This window comes from Manihot esculenta, chromosome 3 (assembly GCF_001659605.2).
Source record: "Manihot esculenta cultivar AM560-2 chromosome 3, M.esculenta_v8, whole genome shotgun sequence".
Taxonomy (NCBI): Eukaryota; Viridiplantae; Streptophyta; class Magnoliopsida; order Malpighiales; family Euphorbiaceae; genus Manihot; species Manihot esculenta.
Window position 1 is genome coordinate 15,338,307 of NC_035163.2, and position 12,077 is coordinate 15,350,383.

Here is a 12,077-nt window from a genome sequence, read left to right on the forward strand (position 1 = left end):
TATCCAGATCATGTACACAACATACATCACTAAGTCAAGCACATGTTTAACTTTAGACACACAATTATTACATCTCTTTAATATACATGTCCACTCTAGGCTATTACAAATCTCTTTACTCTTTCCGTACTCTGCTGGACTGTCCCTGTACACTGTACACTGAACCTGCAAAATTGGGGTTAAGGGAGTGGGATGAGCTCTATAGCCCAGTGAGTAGAACAGTAAAATATCTCAGTAAAACATGATCTCATGGAATGCGTCATAACACAGATAAATCATATCAAGAGTAAACCTGTCACCACATAGTCCCAATAACTCTGTGCCAGGGCGTAGAATCGAGCACCTGGTCTTCCTGTCATATATGTATATGTGTATATAACACCTCTGTACTTACCATTGCCAGGGCGTAGTCAAAGGCTCCTGGTCTTTACTATAAACCTGCCAGGGCGTAGTCAAAGGCTCCTAGACTTCGCTATTGTAACGCCCCGGAAATCCGGACCGCTACCGGCGCTAGGATTCAGGTCGGCTTAAGGCCGCCGGAACCCGTAGCAAGCCTACATACATCCTGTTCACCTGTTTAATCCCATACATGATCAACAAACATACATAAGAATTAAAAACTTTTCTTTTTCTTCATTCACCAAACTCAACCTGTGCATGCACTATATTCATCATATACATAAACATTAATCCCTCTGTGGGATTTCATCAAAGCCTCAAGGGCTATACATCATATGGTGAGTTGGTTTACATCAATATCAAAACACAAGATCATGTACATACCAAGGGATTAACATATACTATGGTCAAGCACAACTCTATCCTCAATAACATAATTACATTACATTCTTATCATTTTTCATGTCCACATACTCTAGCTATTACATACATATGACTTTTCTCTTCTTTTCTTCTCTATCACTCCCGTACCTGCAAACCTGGGGTTAGGGGAGAGGGGTGAGCTAAAAGCCCAGTGAGCAGAAACTAAAAACATTATATTAAAATTCATGCTTTCATGAAATGCATCATATCACAGACAATCCACATCAAGGGTGAACCTGTCACCAATTAGTCCCAACATAGTCTCGTGCCAGGCCGTAGCATGGGGTCCTGGTCTTCCTGTCATATCATATATAAAGCCTCGTGCCAGGCCGTAGCATGGGGTCCTGGTCTTCCTGTCATAACATATATAAAGTCTCGTGGACTAATTGGATCATACAGCATTCACCCACAACCACAAAATAAAATGCAATGCGACATATTCGTGAACTAATGCAATCAGCCTATTACATGTCATCATGATGCATGAAACATGCTCAAAACATTTAATTTCTTAATTTAAAAGGTTAAGTTTAGTTCCACTCACATCTGGTTAGCTCTGACCAGACACTGAAGCAGCTCACTCACTGCTGGGGTCCTCGGTTCCTCGGGTCCGAACCTACACAGGTGGACTCCAATGAGGGACCAAACATATATAAACATAACTCTAATATATCCCCCAAAAACCCCCTAAAACATCATGAAAACATCACAGAAAATATGCATGAAATGGCTGAACAGGGCACCTTCGGCGGCACCTTCGGCGGCCGAAAGTCCTGGACAGAGACGAAACTCAGCTAGGTTCGGCGGCACCTTCGGCGGCCGAAAGTGCCAGACAGAGACGAAAGTCTCTTTTCGGGGGCACCTTCGGCAGCCGAAAGCTGCCTTCACAAGAGGGGTTCGGCGGCCGAAACTCCCTTCGGCTGCCGAACCTGGTTTCTGCCAAACGGCAGAAACTTGGTTCAAATGAACCTCCTGCCTCCCAAAACCATAGATCATGCATATTTCTCAACCAAAACACACATACAAGTTCCTAGGGGTCTCAAACATGCATATACCCCATCTACAACACTTCATTCACACACAATCAAGCTACATTGTTCATAAAGTCATCAAAAACCCATAGGTTCAACATAAACCCTAACATGCATTCTACCCATAGATCTTACTTAAAACTTGTTTAAAACATAAAAAGGGTTCAAGATCGACCCTTACCTCTTGAAGAAACGAGAGGAAAGCGATCCTAGCTTGGAGATGGAGAGATTAAGCTCTTTGAACCTCCAAGCACTCAAAACTTGCTCAAAGCTCACAAATCTTCAAAACAAAGTTATAAACTTGTTAAAACCATGAAAGATTTAGAGGAAACACTCGAGATCGAGGGAGGAACGGTGGAGACTCACCTTGGCCGACAATGGGAGAGAAAAAGCTCGCCCGTGCGGACCAAAAGGGACCCTTTTATAGTGGCTGGCCAGGCCACGTTCGGGGGCCGAATGTGCCTCCGCATCCATGCAATGTTCGGCGGCCGAACATAAGGTTCGGCGGCCGAACCTGCACTTCCCTCACTTAGACTTTCGGGGGCCTAACGTGCCTCCCAAAGTCCATGCATGTTCGGCGGCCGAAAGTGAGTTTCGGCGGCCGAACCTGAGTTTTTCCTTAAAGAGTTTTCATGCAAAAATTTATTTAAAATCATACTTAAAACATTAAAATACATGAAAACATTTTATAAAAACATGCTTTTGCCCTTCTAGAGGTATCCGACACCCAAATTCCACCGGACGGTAGGAATTCCGATACCGGAGTCTAGCCGGGTATTACATTCTCCCCCCCTTAAGAACATTCGTCCCCGAATGTTCCTCAACTAGTACATGCATAGCGAAACAAACATAACATACACACATATAGCACATGGAACACATCTCAACTAACCTTAGAAGAGGTGGGGGTACTGCTGGAGCATGGACTCCCGGGTCTCCCAAGTGCATTCTTCCAAATTGTGGTGGTTCCAAAGGACTTTCACCATCGGGATTTCCTTGTTCCTCAACTTTCTGATCTGAGTGTCAAGAATCCGCACTGGCTGTTCAATATAAGTGAGATCCTCTTGGATCTCCACATCAGGCTCGCTAAGAACCTTGCCCGGATCTGACACGAACTTCCTCAACATGGAAACATGGAAAACCGGATGGATTCTCTCCATAGAAGCAGGCAAGTCCAGCTTGTACGATACATTCCCAATCCTTTGCAGGACTTCAAAGGGTCCAATGTACCGTGGAGCTAGCTTACCCTTCTTACCAAATCGAACCACCCCTTTCATCGGAGACACCTTGAGCAATACTAGATCCCCCTCCTGAAACTCTACCTGTTTCCTGCGGATGTCTGCATAACTTTTCTGCCTGCTGGTGGCAGTCTTTATCCTTTCTCTGATAATGGGCACCGCCCTGCTGGTGATCTCAACAAGCTCAGGCCCTGCTAAGGACCTCTCTCCAACCTCTTCCCAGCAAACGGGTGACCTGCACTTCCTCCCATACAAAGCTTCATATGGAGCCATCCCTATGCTAGCATGATAGCTGTTATTGTAGGCAAACTCCACCAAAGGTAGATGTTGCTTCCAAGAACCGCCAAAATCTAGCACACACATTCTGAGCATATCTTCTATGGTCTGGATGGTCCTCTCTGACTGTCCGTCTGTCTGTGGATGGAAGGCAGTGCTAAAATCCAACCTAGTACCCATAGCACTCTGCAGACTCCGCCAAAACCTGGAGGTAAACTGGGGCCCTCTATCTGACACTATAGATACCGGGACCCCATGTAGTCTGACAATCTCCTCAACATACACCTGCGCTAATTTATCCACAGAGTAGTTGCTCCTAACTGGAATGAAGTGAGCAGATTTGGTGAGTCTGTCCACAATCACCCATATGGAGTCTAGTCTGTTGGATGTTGCCGGTAATCCCACTACAAAATCCATAGCTATGTTCTCTCATTTCCACTCTGGAATCGGCAGTGGGTTAAGCATTCCAGCCGGCTTCTGATGTTCCAGCTTCACCCTCTGACATATCTCGCAGGCTGACACGAACTGTGCCACTTCCCTCTTCATAGCTGGCCACCAATACACCCTCTTCAGATCTTGATACATTTTGGTGGCTCCAGGGTGAACACTGTATCTTGCATTATGAGCCTCTCTCATAATGTCTCCTTTAAGCCCGATGTCATCTGGTACACATAGTCTGTTCCCATAGCGGAGGATCCCCTTATTATCGAATCTAAACTCACTATCTTTGCCTGACTGAACAGTCCTGGCAATCTTCACTAACTCTGGGTCCTCGTGCTGTTTCTGAGCCACCTGCTCCAGAAACACGGGGGTTACTTTCATCTGTGCAATCAAAGCACCTGTACCAGACAACTCCATCTGTAGACCCTCCTCAATGAGCTTATAAAATTCCTTCACCACCGGTCTCCTCTCTGCCGTGATGTGGGATAGACTGCCAAGTGATTTCCGGCTTAAGGCATCAGCTACTACATTAGCCTTACCCGGATGGTACTGTATCTTACAATCATAGTCACTGAGCAGTTCTACCCATCTCCTCTGCCTCAAGTTCAAATCCCTCTGACTCAAGATGTGCTGCAGGCTCTTATGATCTGTGAAGATCTCACATTTTACCCCATAGAGGTAATGCCTCCACATCTTGAGGGCAAAGATAACTGCTGCCATCTCCAGATCGTGTGTGGGGTAATTCATCTCATGCCTCTTTAGCTGTCTAGAAGCATAAGCGATCACCCTACCATTCTGCATCAACACACAACCCAAGCCTACTCTGGATGCATCACAGAATACTGTGAAGTCCTCATTGCTGGTTGGCAGAGCTAACACTGGTGCTGAAGTCAACCTCTTCTTGAGCTCCTCAAAGCTTTCTTCACATCGATCGGTCCACTCGAACCTCTGATTCTTTCTGGTCAATCTGGTTAAAGGAGCTGCAATTTTGGAGAAGTCCTGTACGAACCTCCTGTAATAACCAGCCAAACCCAAGAAACTTCTGATCTCTGTCACTGAGGTGGGTCTGGGCTAGTTAGTCACAGCCTCTACTTTCTTGGGGTCTACCTCTATTCCATTCTCTGACACTATATGCCCCAAGAATGAGATGCTCCTCAACCAGAACTCACACTTGGAGAACTTGGCATACAAGCCATGTTCCCTCAAGGTCTGCAAAACTATCCTCAGATGATGGGCATGCTCCTCTGCATTCCTGGAATACACTAGGATATCATCTATGAAGACAATAACGAAGTGATCCAGGTATGGTCTGAATATTCTGTTCATGAGGTCCATGAATGCTGCAGGGGCGTTGGTTAACCCAAACGGCATTACAAGAAACTCATAGTGCCCATATCTGGTCCTGAAGGCCGTCCTTGGCACGTCCTCCTCTCTGATTCTCAACTGATGGTACCCGGATCTCAGATCTATTTTGGAGAAACAACCCGCTCCTGCTAGCTGGTCGAATAGATCGTCGATCCTTGGCAATGGGTACTTATTCTTGATGGTGACTTTGTTCAACTGCCTGTAGTCGATACAAAGCCTGAGGGATCCATCCTTTTTCTTCACGAAGAGTACTGGAGCACCCCAAGGTGAGGTACTCGGTCGGATGAAACCCTTGTCCACCAGTTCTTGCAACTGTTCCTTCAACTCTTTCATCTCGGCTGGTGCCATCCTGTAGGGAGGGATAGAGATCGGTCTGGTACTAGGCATTAACTCAATTTCGAACTCTATCTCCCTAGCAGGTGGTAACCCTGGCAGCTCGTCTGGGAAAACATCTAAGAACTCACTCACCACAGGCACTGAGGCGGGCTCTCTAACATGACTATCCAACTCCCTCACATGAGCTAGAAACCCCTGACATCCCCTCCTAAGCAACCTACGAGCCTGAAGAGCTGAAATTAGACCTCTAGGTGTACCCCTCTTGTCTCCTCTGAAGACGACCTCTGATCCATCCTGACATCTGAACTTAACTACTTTGTCCCTGCAGTCCAAGGTAGCACCATGGGTAGATAGCCAATCCATCCCTAGAATGACGTCAAAGTCTGTCAAATCTAGAACCACAAGGTCGGCGGACAAGCATCTTCCCTCTATAAAAACTGGACTACACTGGCAGACTGACTCTGCAACTGACGGGTCACACTTGGGTCCACTGACCCATAGGGGACACTCTAACCCAGAGACCATCAATCCTAACCTCTGAACGGCTCTCGGTGCAATAAAAGAGTGAGATGCACCCGGGTCCATTAATGCATACACATCAGAACACCCAATGATGAGATTACCTGACACCACGGTGTTGGATGTGTTAGCCTCCTGCTGTGTCATGGTGAAGATCCTGGCTGGAGCTGATGGACCTTCACCTCTGAACCCTGCTGAGGAAGAAGCTGACCCTCTCCCTCTGCCTCTGCCACTGGCCTGTGTAGCAGCTAGAGCTACTGGCTGTGCCACACTTCCTGAAGCTGTCTGCTGTGTCTGTGCCGTAGGAACTGCTTTAGGGCATTGCCATGACATATGCCCCTCTTGCCCACATCTGTAGCAGGTCGTTGTCCCATACCGGCATAAACCCCTGTGTGGCCTACCACACTTCGCACAAGCTGCATTATCTGCCCCAGAACTAGAACCACTGCCAAACCCCAGACTAGACTTGACCTTGTTCCAGAACTTATTCTTCTTACCCTTGGGCTTACCCCATCTCTTACTGCCTGAAGCTGCTGCACTCAAGGTAGAGGGATCTAACCTTCCCCCTCCCGGAGTTTTAGAACCAGAAGCTTGTGCCACTGTCTGTTTGACTGTCCCCTGAACGATGGCACTAGCCTCCATTCTCCTAGCCATGTCTACTATGGCGTGAAAACTCTCTCTATCTGCTGACTGTACCAAGGAGGAATACCTGGGATGGAGCTTCATGATATACCTCCTCGACTTCTTCTGGTCTGTGCTAAGGTCTTGCCCAGCAAAAGGCAGCAACTCCATAAACCTGTCAGTATACTCGTCTACACTCATGTCATCGGTTTGCCTCAATTGCTCGAATTCTATCATCTTCAATTCCCTTGAACTATCAGGGAAAGCCCATCCTGCAAATTCATTAGCGAACTCCTCCCACGATAGGCTATCCACCCTCGGCTTCACATAGTTTTTGAACCACTCACGGGCCTTTTTGCATTTCAAGGTGAAACCAGCCATCTGAATGGCTCTACTATCATCAGCTCCGATCTCCTCTGTGATCATCTTGACCTTCTCCAAATACACAAACGGGTCATCACCTGACTCAAACTGGGGAGCACCCAACTTCATGTAATCTGTCATTTTAGCCTTACTTCCCCCAGATGAGCTAGGCTGAGGTATCTGGGTATCTGGGCATGTAGGTGCTGGTGGTGGTGGAGGTACAGCATCCCCCGGAGTGGGGTTTGCTGGATTTGGATAGTATGGTGGAGGTGGGTACACTGGATACTGTGGATATGGTGGGTAGTATGGTGGGTATGGCATCTGTGTGGAGTAAGGGTTAAAACTAGGGTAATCCGATGTACCTCCCATCGAATACCCGGGATTTTGGGTGTAGGGCGGATAGTGAGGTGGCTGAACAAATCCCGAGGCCTGAGTGCCTCCTTGGGATTCCCCCATACCCTCTTCTGACATACTGACGCCCAAACTGCCATCCCTCCTTTGATCAACATCCATCTGATCCCCCATATCTTCTGACATACCTCCCTGCACTGTTCCTCTGACTGATCTGCTTCTTCCCAGATCTAAAGACCTTCTAGGGTCTCTCACTGCTCGGTCCCTGTTGGACCTACTTGACATTGCCCTAGGCAATGTTGAAGGACGGGCATCAATGCCCTCGTCCTGAGGTGGTATTCCAGTCAATCGTGCAGATCGACGGGTTCCTCTCATCCTGTTTTCTGAGAAACAGTAAACATCACATAAACATTAGCATTAAATGGTTCATGTCGGCAAGCATGAACCTCACAGCTACATTACACACATAGCATATCATCATGGCATATCATACAATCATAGCAAGACAGGACTCTACATCCTATCCTAGTGGACATGATTTTTGCCTATTGTGCTTGACCTTCTATAACATCTATGAGCCCGACACTCTAGGTCCGACCATATGAACCTAGGGCTCTGATACCACTCTGTAACGCCCCGGAAATCCGGACCGCTACCGGCGCTAGGATTCAGGTCGGCTTAAGGCCGCCGGAACCCGTAGCAAGCCTACATACATCCTGTTCACCTGTTTAATCCCATACATGATCAACAAACATACATAAGAATTAAAAACTTTTCTTTTTCTTCATTCACCAAACTCAACCTGTGCATGCACTATATTCATCATATACATAAACATTAATCCCTCTGTGGGATTTCATCAAAGCCTCAAGGGCTATACATCATATGGTGAGTTGGTTTACATCAATATCAAAACACAAGATCATGTACATACCAAGGGATTAACATATACTATGGTCAAGCACAACTCTATCCTCAATAACATAATTACATTACATTCTTATCATTTTTCATGTCCACATACTCTAGCTATTACATACATATGACTTTTCTCTTCTTTTCTTCTCTATCACTCCCGTACCTGCAAACCTGGGGTTAGGGGAGAGGGGTGAGCTAAAAGCCCAGTGAGCAGAAACTAAAAACATTATATTAAAATTCATGCTTTCATGAAATGCATCATATCACAGACAATCCACATCAAGGGTGAACCTGTCACCAATTAGTCCCAACATAGTCTCGTGCCAGGCCGTAGCATGGGGTCCTGGTCTTCCTGTCATATCATATATAAAGCCTCGTGCCAGGCCGTAGCATGGGGTCCTGGTCTTCCTGTCATAACATATATAAAGTCTCGTGGACTAATTGGATCATACAGCATTCACCCACAACCACAAAATAAAATGCAATGCGACATATTCGTGAACTAATGCAATCAGCCTATTACATGTCATCATGATGCATGAAACATGCTCAAAACATTTAATTTCTTAATTTAAAAGGTTAAGTTTAGTTCCACTCACATCTGGTTAGCTCTGACCAGACACTGAAGCAGCTCACTCACTGCTGGGGTCCTCGGTTCCTCGGGTCCGAACCTACACAGGTGGACTCCAATGAGGGACCAAACATATATAAACATAACTCTAATATATCCCCCAAAAACCCCCTAAAACATCATGAAAACATCACAGAAAATATGCATGAAATGGCTGAACAGGGCACCTTCGGCGGCACCTTCGGCGGCCGAAAGTCCTGGACAGAGACGAAACTCAGCTAGGTTCGGCGGCACCTTCGGCGGCCGAAAGTGCCAGACAGAGACGAAAGTCTCTTTTCGGGGGCACCTTCGGCAGCCGAAAGCTGCCTTCACAAGAGGGGTTCGGCGGCCGAAACTCCCTTCGGCTGCCGAACCTGGTTTCTGCCAAACGGCAGAAACTTGGTTCAAATGAACCTCCTGCCTCCCAAAACCATAGATCATGCATATTTCTCAACCAAAACACACATACAAGTTCCTAGGGGTCTCAAACATGCATATACCCCATCTACAACACTTCATTCACACACAATCAAGCTACATTGTTCATAAAGTCATCAAAAACCCATAGGTTCAACATAAACCCTAACATGCATTCTACCCATAGATCTTACTTAAAACTTGTTTAAAACATAAAAAGGGTTCAAGATCGACCCTTACCTCTTGAAGAAACGAGAGGAAAGCGATCCTAGCTTGGAGATGGAGAGATTAAGCTCTTTGAACCTCCAAGCACTCAAAACTTGCTCAAAGCTCACAAATCTTCAAAACAAAGTTATAAACTTGTTAAAACCATGAAAGATTTAGAGGAAACACTCGAGATCGAGGGAGGAACGGTGGAGACTCACCTTGGCCGACAATGGGAGAGAAAAAGCTCGCCCGTGCGGACCAAAAGGGACCCTTTTATAGTGGCTGGCCAGGCCACGTTCGGGGGCCGAATGTGCCTCCGCATCCATGCAATGTTCGGCGGCCGAACATAAGGTTCGGCGGCCGAACCTGCACTTCCCTCACTTAGACTTTCGGGGGCCTAACGTGCCTCCCAAAGTCCATGCATGTTCGGCGGCCGAAAGTGAGTTTCGGCGGCCGAACCTGAGTTTTTCCTTAAAGAGTTTTCATGCAAAAATTTATTTAAAATCATACTTAAAACATTAAAATACATGAAAACATTTTATAAAAACATGCTTTTGCCCTTCTAGAGGTATCCGACACCCAAATTCCACCGGACGGTAGGAATTCCGATACCGGAGTCTAGCCGGGTATTACAGCTATACCTGCCAGGGCGTAGTCAAAGGCTCCTGGACTTCCTGTCTGTGACTATTGGATCATTCAACATTTACTCACATCAACAGATAACTATGCAATGCAACATATTCGTGGATACTAATGCACATAACCTACGATATACTCATGATGCATGACTGATGCTAAAAGCATTTCATGTTCCAATTAAAAGATTAAGTTTAGTTCCACTCACCTCTGGCTAACTGGACTGACTGACTCTGCAGGCTCTGAAAACTCGGGAGCAGTACTCACTGCTGCTCTCTCTGGTTCCTCTGGTCTGTACAGATACAGATAAAAGCAAATTAGGGACCAAACTAGCTTATGACCAACTCTATTCAACTTTCCAAGACTCCCCTTAAACTCACTCTAAACCTCATGCAAAGCATGCAAAAGAAGGCTGGACAGAATACTTTCGGCGGCCGAATCTCAAGCTTCGGCGGCCGAACCCTTTCGAGGGCAAGTTTCGGGGGCCAAAAGGCATTCCAGAGACGAAAGTCTCTAACCTTCGGCGGCACCTTCGGCGGCCGAAGTCCCCAAACAGAGCCGAACATGCAAAATTTGCGGGGGCAAGCTGTGGCAGCCTAAGCCACCATGCAAGAGGTTCGGCGGCCGAATGAACCTTCGGCTGCCGAACCTGAGTTCATCCAGAACTCAGCTTCAACGGCAAACCATCTTCTCCTTCCCTTCACCTACTCAAAACATATATACACCAACTCCTCACCACACATATACTCAAGTATATGATCACAGGGGTCCAAAACTATCTAATAACCCCAAACAACAAATCAAACATAACACAGAAACATGTATACATGCATAAAGCATCAAAATCACTACTTCTCACTTAAACATGCATCTCTCTCCCTTAACTTCCATAACACCTTCAGCAAATACATAAACAGGTTCAAGAGCATTACTTACCTCCTGTAACAAGAAGATGAACACTCTGAACAAAAGGAAAACGGACCAACTTCCTTCACTCTCTCAAACTCTTTTGTTTTTCGTCAAAGCTTTCAACACCTTAGAACACACACACTAATCTTCTGCATGAGCAGCTAATACCACTTGCAGATGAGTCATGAGAGACGTGGCCTGCTCTAGGGCAAGAATCTGAGGCCAACATCTGTCACACTACATGACTCAGCTGGCTGGCCACCTCAGCGTCGGCTGCCCAATCGCATGCAAACTCATGCAACATTCGGGGGCCGAACTTGCACTTTGGAAGCCGAACCTTGTGCACTTTCGGCGGCCGAACTTACCTTCGGCGGCCGAACTTGGCTCATCTGCCTTTGGGTCATCATAAATCCTACCCTCCTCTAGAAGTCCGACACCCCGGATTCCACCGGACGACAGGAATTCCGATGCCGGATTCTAGCCGGGTATTACAGACATGGTGCCAGGACGCGTGGCATGGGCAACCCTGGACTTCATATGTTACATACTGAGAGCTAGTGGGTCATCCAACATCCATCCATATCAACAATAAAAATGCAATGCATCATATTCGTGATTACTAATGCAATACAACCTACGTAAACATAGCATTTATGATGCATGGATTATGCTAAACATTTTATTAAATTTTAAAGCATAGTTCTATTCCACTCACCTCTGGCTGATGCTCTAAGGACTCTGAAGCAGCTTGCACTGCTGACCTCCTCGGTTCCTCGGGTCCGAACCTACACAGGTGGACTCAGATGAGGGACCAAACATACATAAACATAACTCTAAAACATCCCCCAAAACCCCCTAAAACACCTCAAAACAATCAAGGAATTCATGCTGTAGAAGGATAATATTTATTGTATATCACAATAGAGATTACAACCTATTTATACATGAGAGACGGTAACTAAACAGGAAGGAAAATCAAGCCTATGATTATACAATCCCTAAGATTAAGCAACTGAC